The sequence below is a fragment of the Acomys russatus genome, chromosome 29 (genome assembly GCF_903995435.1).
Source record: "Acomys russatus chromosome 29, mAcoRus1.1, whole genome shotgun sequence".
Lineage (NCBI taxonomy): Eukaryota > Metazoa > Chordata > Mammalia > Rodentia > Muridae > Acomys > Acomys russatus.
In genome coordinates, this window is record NC_067165.1 from 14,152,654 (window position 1) to 14,162,708 (window position 10,055).

General features: G+C 55.3%; 1 protein-coding gene across 11 annotated transcripts in view; it reads right to left on the reverse strand.

The window, feature by feature from the left end:
- The window catches only part of Ptprf (protein tyrosine phosphatase receptor type F), an 82,863-nt gene extending 73,916 nt beyond the window's left edge, over positions 1-8,947 (reverse strand). For all 11 annotated transcript variants that reach the window (XM_051171918.1, XM_051171917.1, XM_051171916.1 and 8 more), the window contains exons 1-2: positions 8,803-8,947; positions 2,024-2,103 (exon numbers count right to left, since the gene is read on the reverse strand). The gene's annotated coding sequence lies outside the window, so the exon portion shown is untranslated. The remainder of the gene's footprint in view (positions 1-2,023; positions 2,104-8,802) is intronic.
- Positions 8,948-10,055: the final 1,108 nt, after the last annotated feature.

Consider the following 10,055-nt stretch of genomic DNA (forward strand, 5'->3'; position numbering starts at 1 on the left):
TGAAGGGCGCACAGTGGCCTTACAGCCACTCTCCCCATCCTAACTTTCCGCCTGTAGCAATCCCACTGCCCATCTCACCGATACTCTCGGCACCCCCATTTGTGGTTACGTGGAGGTCAATTCTCTGCTTCCACTTTTACCACTGGGTTCTGGGAATCAGACTCGGGCCGTCAGGCGGCGAGCACATTTACCTGCTGAGCCACCACATGACTCCAGAGCAATCTTTGTCATGGCTTCCTTTGTTTAACCATCTACCTAGAACTGCCCAATGCACAGAGTGATGGCCAAGAGACACGGGTCATGCCTTTAAGAAGCTTATAGAGAAGGGACGCCCTGTCACCCAGGTCAGCAAACCTTTGAAGGTCCTTTCCTCACCCCAAACATCCACCTTGCCAGGAAGTTTGAAATTGTCTCGTTTCAATCCTAACTACCTCTCCCGCCCTCGGTGGGCATCCCATCTTCGGTCACTCCCTTCCTATCCATCCTGTACACAAGCCAGTGGTGCCTTTAGCTCACAGAAATACACGTATCGGGGCTGGAGAGGTGGCTCAGAAGTTTAAAGTGCTTAATACCATTGCTGAGGCCCCAGGTTCAACTCCCAATACCCATATGGGTGGAGGCTCACATAATCTGCAGCGGGTCCGCTCCCCTCTGCTGCCTCCACCAGAGCCAGGCACACACATGGTGATATACATCCACGTAGGCAAATGCTCATAAAATAAAAATAAACAATCCTTTTTGTGGGAAAGATTAAGCTTTGTCACAGGTGAAAGCAGTCTTGGCGGGTTTTACCCTTGGGGCACCCCATGAATACCTTGTGTGACAGACAGAATGGAGCCATCCTGGGCCTGAAATCCAGAAAACAGACCTGGGAACCCCAACTGGGCTATTGTTTTTCTAATTGACCCTCAACGGGAGAAGGAGACCGCCCTTCCCATGTGACTCAAGACAGGTGGAGAGGAGAGAACAACAAGTTCAGCCCGGGCTTGAACTCGTGTGGAGCAGCAGACCGGCTGGACCAGCAAGCGGGCCAGAGACACCTAAGGACCCGTCCCGTAGAATGGATACAGGAAAGTTCACTCTTTTGTCCCTTTAGCCTTTTTTCCTTCTTGTATAAGCTAGTTGGGTTGTATAATAAAGTTTAATTATTAAAAAACAGAGCCAACACCTTTTAAACACAAATCTAATGGTGCCCATCACTGAGTTCTGTCTGCTGACAAGAGGCACTCACCAGCGTTCCATGAATGAAGAATGCACAGACACAGTCGGCTTAAGAACCTCCAGTGCCTCCAAAGCCCCCTCAGAAAGCCATCTACAGCCTTCGAATGCAGACTCCTAACCTACCCTCTAGCCCTGTTCCCTACAACTCCAGCCCACTGCCCTGAGTACCCAGTGCCTTCTACCATAATCTTCAGTTGACAGGCAGTCTTTTTTCCCTACAGAAACATGGTGCACGGAGCAGCACAGATCCTGGTGTCATTGGAAGCCTATTTCACACCTACAGCAGCTGATGAGCTGTATATCGCTCCCCACACACCTCCATCCTCCATGCTGGCCAGACAGCTCCCCTCCTCCCTCATGCCCACACTAAGCCTCACAGTGGCCGTCTTGACCTCGCTAAATAACACTTAAATCCCTTTTCTTCTTCATATCCCTGCATGCCTCGCGCCAACCTCTACCATCTCTCAGCCACAAGCACACTGGCCACCTCCACCACACCTTTATATGGATCTCACATCAAAACCCAAGCCATTGGCCAGGTGTAGTGGTGCACGCCTTTAATCCCAGCACTCAGGAGGCAGAGGCAGGTGCAAGTGGATCTCTGCGAGTTCAAGGCCAGTCTAGTCTACAAAGCAAGTTCCAGGGCTATTACACAGAGAAACTCCATCTCGAAAAAATCAAAAACCAACCAACTGAACAAACCAAACCACCACCACCAACAACAACAGCCCCAAGCCATTCAGCCTGGCCCACGGACCCCCCCTGCAGCCCTGCACCTGGCCACAGATAGAGGCGCACTCACCAGGTCTCTGCTTGCTTATACCAGTCACTGTCGCTGGGCAGTCAGCACTGAGGGCAAGGCACCAGGGCCTCCGCTCCTTCCTGGACAGAGAGGAAAAGATGAGAAAACATCAAGAACTTCATCAAAGCAGAATATAAACTGATGCAGACAGACTTTTGAAATTCACCACTTAGGCCGGGCGGTGGTGGCGCACGCCTTTAATTCCAGCACTCGGGAGGCAGAGGCAGGTGGATTGCTGTGAGTTCGAGGCCAGCCTGGTCTACAAAGGGAGTCCAGGACAGCCAAGGCTACACAGAGAGACCCTGTCTGGGGCGGGGGGGGGGGGGGGGGAAGAAATTCACCACTTACGCAGGGAAAAGAAAAGAAGGCTACAGGTCTGTCAGTGTAGGGTGATCCCTATTTAGTAAAAATGCCCATCTGGTCACTTCACTGCGTTGGTTTGATGTCCTCCAAGCCCCTACTATGTGCCTGCCCATCTGCCTAATTCCCTGTGGCCATAGCAACACAGGCCACACCTCCAACCATGGCCATAGAATCTGGGTCTGAATTCCACAGTGACCCGCAGTGGAGCAGTCACCCAGCCTGCCTCTGGAGCCCCACCTGCCCAGGCTCTCCACTCACAGGCCAGCCACAGGAGCATTCTCTTCAAGTCTGCCCTACTCCCTCAGCTCTCACAGCCGTGCCTGTGCTGGCGTCACCGCCTTAGACGGAGCTACCTGTGTGCCTCCGACTGGTGACCCCTGAGATTTCAGAGCCAACAGCACTTCTCAGGGACGCCTTACAAGACACTGCCAACTACATGTCTGGACTTTGCCTCAAAGCAGTGACCACAAATGTATTTATTTACTTACATGACCCCGAGGCACTAAAATAAGCTCAGTAAACAGATGGGGCACATCTGCCCGGCTCAACTCACCGTCCTCAGTGCCTGGCAGGAACCCAGCACACAGTAGGTGCTCAGTCAACGCATGAGTTCACAGGAAACAGCCCAGCCAGGGGGACACGCCTCAGCACACACACGAGCCTTCAAAGAAGCTTCAGGAACACTATTTATTTTTTGACTTTCTGCTTCTCTATAATTTCTAAAATGAAGGTGTGCCCCTGGGTGCCTCCTCCGCTGGCACACACATAGCGTCAAAGCCCTGCCCCTTCCTTCTAAAACTATTACTGAGCTCTCACTAGCATGCGCGCGCGCAGTCCCGGGTGGAGGCAGGGCTGAGTCACGCCCACATCACCTCATCACTAGCTCAGCTACTCTGCTGGTGCCCACTTGAAGCATGCTGCAGCCCGTCCGGGGCTCCTTCTGGGCCTCATCCCGCACTCACAGCAGTGTTCATGCCACCTGGCTCATCTCTGAACAGGACACGGGGAGGGAGGGGGGCTGGAAACATCCTTATTGACTCAGGACTGATGCTCACCACAGACTACCTCCACACCTGGCCACTGTCCTCACTGTAACTGCTTTTTAGATTTATTTGATGTATATGAGTGTTTTGCTTGCATGTATGCATGTGTACCATCTGTGTGCACATATGGTGTGCTCAAGTTCAGAAGAGGGCATCAGATATCCTCAAACTGGAGTTATGGATGGTTGTGAGCCGCCATGTGGGTGCTAAGAACCAAACCCAGGGACTCTGCAAGAGCAGACAGTGCTCTTAACTGCTGAGCCATCGGCCTAACCTTTGTCTGTCCTTTACACTGGTCACCTCTGGAGCCTTCTTAGGTAAAAAGGCACTGACTCACGCAGCCAGATCTCACCAAAGCAGCCTCTACTGACCCACCTACGCTCTGCCAAACCAGAACCAAAGGCCCTGGGCCTCAGGGTGCCAGTAAGGGCTTCTAGCACAGTCCACCACATTTCTCCACAACATTCCCAGTGGCCACTGCTCCTGTAGCAGGCTGCCAAGCGGGTCTGGCCAGAGAAACCGGCTTCCGTGTAGCAGTGTTGCAAACTCAAAGGCCCGTTTGTCTGGAGTTGCCCGCCCAGCCACCCAGCCTCACAATGTTTGCCGTGGGCCTGTTAGCGCTACCGTTTCTCAGGAACCCAGGCAGAGGGGTAGTGTTCAAGGCACAGTGGCATACCCAAGGCCATGCCAGCAGCACTTGTTCTCCTGCCCCACAACTGGGACAGGCCCTACCTAAAGTAGGAGCCGTATCTGCAGAAAGGCATACACCCAAAGTGGCCACAAAGCAGGTCTCAGAAACACACAGGATCCTGAGGCTGCCAAGACCCCCGAGAACACACAATAGCCCAAGGCAGCATTCCGGACCGGTGTGCTGGAACATACCAGTCCAGGATCAAACAAGCCCAACCAACTATCAAGTCACCTTTAGATAGGCCACCAGCAGCCCACAGAACCACTCCAAACCCACAAGGGGACAAATGCCTATGGCCGACTACCCAGAGAACAAACTAGCACTGACATCTGGAACTCAGACTGGACAGCTGCTCAGCCAGGGACTAACTGGACAGGACTTCAGTGAGAAATCACGCTGGGTACAACCCAGAAAGATCTCAGACCAGGCTTAGGTAACAGCCATGACCAAGATCACGTAGAAGGGCCTTGCACCAACCTGGCTGGCCTCGGTAGAGCTCTGCGTCACCCGCCAGGCTGAAGCCCGGCCCACCAGTGGGACCAGGAACAAGCAGAAACCCAGAGCAGAGACAAGGACTGAAGCAACCTCCAGGCAGCCCTGGGGCCGCACCACAAACAGTCACCCGGAAGCAACAGACAGTACAGGGCCAAGGAAATAAACCAGGAGTTCTCAGGCTCAGAGACCCAGTGGGTGCACGGACTTGGTGTATCTGGACCTTGGAGGCAGAATCAGAAAAAAAGCATCTTAGGAGGAAGCAGGGCACTAAAGCACAGAAGCTGCCCCTCCCACTGTCCTCCTCCCGAGGGCCCCACCTCCAGCCTTCTCACACCTACCTGTGCCCTGAAGGTCAAATGCACTGGTGAGCATGAGGCTGGGGAAACAAGGTAGCTGGCCCCTCACTCCACTGAGCATCCCCCCTATAAGGCCCCAGGTCACAGGGCAGCTACTGCAGGCAGGTACCTCAGCCTGGACAGCACGTGTTTCCAAAGACAACTCAGTGGTTTGCTGAATCTGAAGAAGTGGATTTTCAACACTTTCACTGGTGGCATTAAAACAACTGCTACCACTGAGTGATAATACAAGGTGTGAGGCCCTGTCTCCAAGACTTTAGGCTTACCTTTCATTCTCCCTAACAACCCTATGAGGCATGGAGTTCTATCGTACCCATTTGAGAAATGAGGGTCAGAGATGATTAGCAACTTGTTCAAGGTCAAGGCAAGCTCTCGGCCACTGTTGACAGGTGTCTTCCCTGAGAGAACATCGTCAACCCTGGCTCTCATATAACCCCGAGTGTCCTTATCTGGCTTAGACTGTCTTCGTACCAAACCCTCCTGTAGGGTCCTGTACCTTCACCAAAACCCAAATGCCTCAAAGACTACACACGGGGCCTGAGCGCAACATCTACTCAGGCTGTGCCTCTCCTCCCAGGTCCCTAGCTCAGGGGCTTCAGGGAAGCCTGGGGCCCCTTCCTCACACCACATGCCACCTTTCACCCAATCCTGTCACATGTGCTTTCTCAGCCGGCCTGTGCTCCTCCCCGCCAAGCCACCTTTTCTCTCACCTGACTGTCTGCATGGAGCATCTTCCTCACTTGGAATCCTGTCTCCACCCAGAGCTTTCCATAGCCCAGAACCATCCTTTAGCCAAGCAACTGCAAGCTGACTACTGTAGCGCGACCCACAGACTCCACCCAAACCTTAAGCCACTGGTCTCTGTGGGTTTTCAGAAGTCACAGGGTACCTCACAGAACACCCGAGACCCGGTGAGCTACTGTGTCCCTGAACACGCCACAAGTGATAACATCTCTCAATCTTCACTCATATTGTTTAAGTTTTTTAATTAACTAAGTAATTTGTAGTGCCGGGAACTAAATCCGGGGCCTCGAGCACACCAGGCACCGGCTCTTCCACTGCAGTATTTCCGGTGCTGCTTAGGCTGTTTTAATTTTTTTCCCTCCATCTGCAGTGTTCTTTCTCTTTTTCAACTGGCAAACTCCTACCCATCTGTCTAAGCCCACTTCAGAGAGGCCTTTCTTAGTCTCCTCTGAGACCCATCCATCTCACACTGACCCTGCATCTCTGCCCTGACTCCTAAAAACTCCTCCAGTCTAACCCCAGCTTAGAATGACAGTTGCTCTATACGTGGCTAGAGCTCTCACCTCAGCAGCTGCTAGGAGATGGGCTTCCTTTTCTACACAGCTGCTAGTCCCACAGGAAGCAAGACTGCCAGGCCTAAAGTGCCTAGCCCTGTGCCCGGCACGCAGTCAGCAATCAATAGCAGGTTAGCGAATCACTTCTGCATTCCCATGAAGTGATCACCACCGCCGACTCGCACAGCCGCTCGGTTCCCTTGGCTTCGCACAGCAGCCCTGGGGCCCACCTACACTTGGTTATCAGCCCCATTCTACGGCGGACTGAGCCTGAGACATCCCTCCCGTCCCCAAAGAGACCCCCTTGCCATATCACTCTGGAGCATTAAGGCTGTTCAAGTCTAGGGGCTACCTCTCCCACTGAGGACCTCAAACTGACTCCCAGTTCCGGTGTCTGGGAGGAAGTATAGAGAAAGCACAAAACACGGGGGACAGTATCTCTCGCTGCACATCAACACAAGTCACAAGCCAAGGTTTTCAGCTGGCCTACCCTTGCTGCAGTCAACCCCACCTCCTGGCAAACTGCTTCTCCAGCATCCAGAACTAAACTCCTCTTTTTCCATAGCCCTAAACACATGAGCCTGGCCAGAGGGAAAGGGGTTGGGTGGCCAGAGGCTGCAAGAGGAAGAAGAGGAAGAAGAGCCATGTCAAAATTGTCCTAATTAAAGGAAGGGGAGAGGGACTCTGTAACTCAAAGGAAACAGAACCAGGAAGAAACTGAACTGGAGTGTGCAAGAAAGTATGTGTACAGGAAGGCCTGAGACTGAGTGTGCAGGATGCACAGGTGTGCTGTGAGTGTGCAAGCACAGCAGGTTTCTGTGGGGGGTGAGGGGGGTGGAGGGTGGGGTGGGCTCCTTCTTTCAGGAAGAATGGAGAGTGAGCTGAAAACTGGAGTGAAGGGCTATGTCTGGGGTGTGTGGCCCAAGCCCTGGCCCAGAAGGAAGGGTTCTTGAGAAGTCGTTGAATCTGCCCTGGGCAGATTCACATAATCAGTTTTAAAAAAAAAAAAAAAAACAGGGATTTTTCACTGTTTCCCTGAAGCAAGAGTTAATACGGATCCAAACAGAATCCCTCAGATTTCCTGTCAGACCTCACCTCTCTCTGGATCCTATCAGATTCCTGATGCCTCCCAAAGGATCTCAGACTGAGCCCTAGATCCAAGAACTGCCACTTCTCTTCCTTCTCCAGGCCTCACCAGCACGAAACACTTCCCTGTATTCCCAGGCCAAAGCCAGCACCAGGTCACTCAGGATGCCACCCTGGTCCCTTCAGAAGCAGAAGCAGAGGTGCCTTCCTCAACAACAAGCCTTGGTCACTCAGCATCCCCAGGCCCTGCCCGGCTGCTCTCACGGTGGTCTTCCCTCCTGTTACGCAGCTAGGGGCAGGTAGGGCTCCCACCCCACCTGCTCCGACTCAGGGGCCCTGGCAGAAGGAGGGGTGAAACGGGGAGAAGGGCTAGCCCCTCCCCCTCCCGGGGTAGAAGAACCAGAGGGGCCGCATTCCAGAGAAGTGGGGGAGGGGACCTGATGGGGGAGGGGGAGATACAGAGACACCAAGCAGAGAGACACCTAAGGAGGGAGCTACAGGGACTGGAGACATAGAGGCCCGTGGGGGGAGGGAACAGGGAGCCCAGGGGGGAGGGAACAGGGAGACCTGGGGAGAAGGAACGCGGAGACCTGGGAGAGGGAACACGGAGACCTGCGGAGAAAGGACAGGAAGACCCGGGGAGAAAGAATCCGATACTCGGGGAGAGAACACGGAGACTGGGAGGGAAGAGAGACCCACAGCTGGACACGCTGGGACCGCAGGGAGCAAGACCTGGAGACAGGGAGAGACACAGGGAGACAGAGACACCTAGGGAAACCGAGAGAGGCGCCGAGACCCAGACGCGGTCGCAGAGACTGGGGACAGGGCACACCCGGACGGGACGGGACGGGGCGGGATACCGGGAGGCGACTGAGTGAACTTTCGGAGCGGGTCCGAGCGCACCCGTCCTCCCGGGACAAGGGGCTGCGGGGCCTCGAGGGCGCCGCTCCAGGTGGGGGTTGGGACCGCCCGGCCGGCCGGCCCCTCCCCGGCCCGTGCTCAGCACGGAGGAGACCAGGGGAGGGGGGAGCTCCCAACTCGCGCCCCGCGCATCCCGGGGCCGCACGTGCGCCCGGTTGCCCGCGAGACCCGGCGTCGGCTGCGGCTCTTCCGCCGGCGGGGAGGGGGCGCCGTGGGACGGGGAGGCGGCCTGGACCCGCCCGGGGCCGACGGGGGAGGCTGAAGGCCGCCCCCGGAGCGCGACCGCGGCGGGTGGGGAACCGGGCGCCCACCGGCGCGGGGAAACTTTGCACTGGGGGCGCCGGCTGCGGCTCAGGTGCGGCGGGGGCTCGGCTGAGATCGCGGGCGCGGCAGGTGGGGGCGCGGCCCGGCCTCCAGGCGCCCCCGGGCCCGCCCCCGGCTCAGCTTCGCGGACGCGGGGGCAGGGCGGGGACGGCGCGGAAGGGTCGCGCACCGAGGGGCCCGAAGGGGGCTCGGGGTCACTCACCGCCTCTCCGGGGGCCGTCGGTCTGCATGTCCCCCCTCGAGCCGCTGAGGCCGCAGCTCCCAGTCCACCGCTGCCGCCGTCGCCCGCTCCCGCCACCGCCACCGCCGCCCGAGCTGGAGCCGGAGCCGCCGCCTCTGCCGCCGCCACCGCCACCGCTCCTGCCGCTCCCGCGCCAGCTCCAGCCGCGCGCGCCCGCCCGCCCGCGCCCGCGTCCCTGCCCCTGCCGTGCGCGTCCCCGGCGCGCCCCTCCCCTCGTGCACTCTCGCTTGTAGAAAGGAGAGGAGCGCAGGCCTACCGTGGCTGCCGACCAACCCCAAGTCTAAAGCTACTGGGACGCCAAGATTGAGCTTAAACCTCAGTGTTGGGCATGGATAGACCCAAACTCCAACACCAAGTGCAGACCCTCCCAAATCCTCACATGAGCCTAGTATTTCTCTAGGGTCCCCTGCCCCCAATACGGATGTAAACCTGATACTCAGCCCAGAGCCACCTTTGAACCTAATGTTGTTGCTTCCAAACCCCAAAATTTGCCTAGCAATCAGAAAAAGTAGTAATTTTGATTTTTATCTGAAGCCCTACAGCGTATTGACTGCAATTACATATCCTAAATGGTTTCATTACTTTTACCTGACCTAAGCTTGATATTGACAGTGGGGCCCAACCTGGTCCGAATGAACTCCATTATAGATATTGAGAACCCCTGTCCCCAGATAAACCCTAAGCTCTAAGACAACTGCCTCTCACTGTACCCCAAAGCTTTACCGAGTCCCAGTCCCTAAATAAAATCTCACTGGTTTATTTACATTTCCTGACTGGGATTCTCGATTTTTAAACATTTTAAATTTATTTTTATTTTATGTGCGTTGGTGTTTTGTCTGCTTGTATGTGTGTAGGTATTGGATCTTGGAGTTACAGACAGTTGTGAGCTGCCAATGCGGGCGCTGAGATTGAACCTGGGTCCAAGAGCAGTCAGTGCGCTTAACCGCTGAGCCATCTCTCCATCCCCCAGGCTTCTCGAGTTTTAAAAAAGATATATTTATTTATTTGTGGTGTGTGTGTGTGTGTGTGTGTGTGTATGTGTGTGCGCACACGAGTTTATGTGTAAATGTGTATATACCTATATTTGTGTGTATTCGTGTGTATGTGTGTGCATGCCTGCGCGTGCATGAGCATGCATGTGTGTATGCCTGTGCACCGTATGAGTGCAGGTGCCGGCCTGAGAGGGCTTCAAATCAGATGGCCCAGAACTGGAG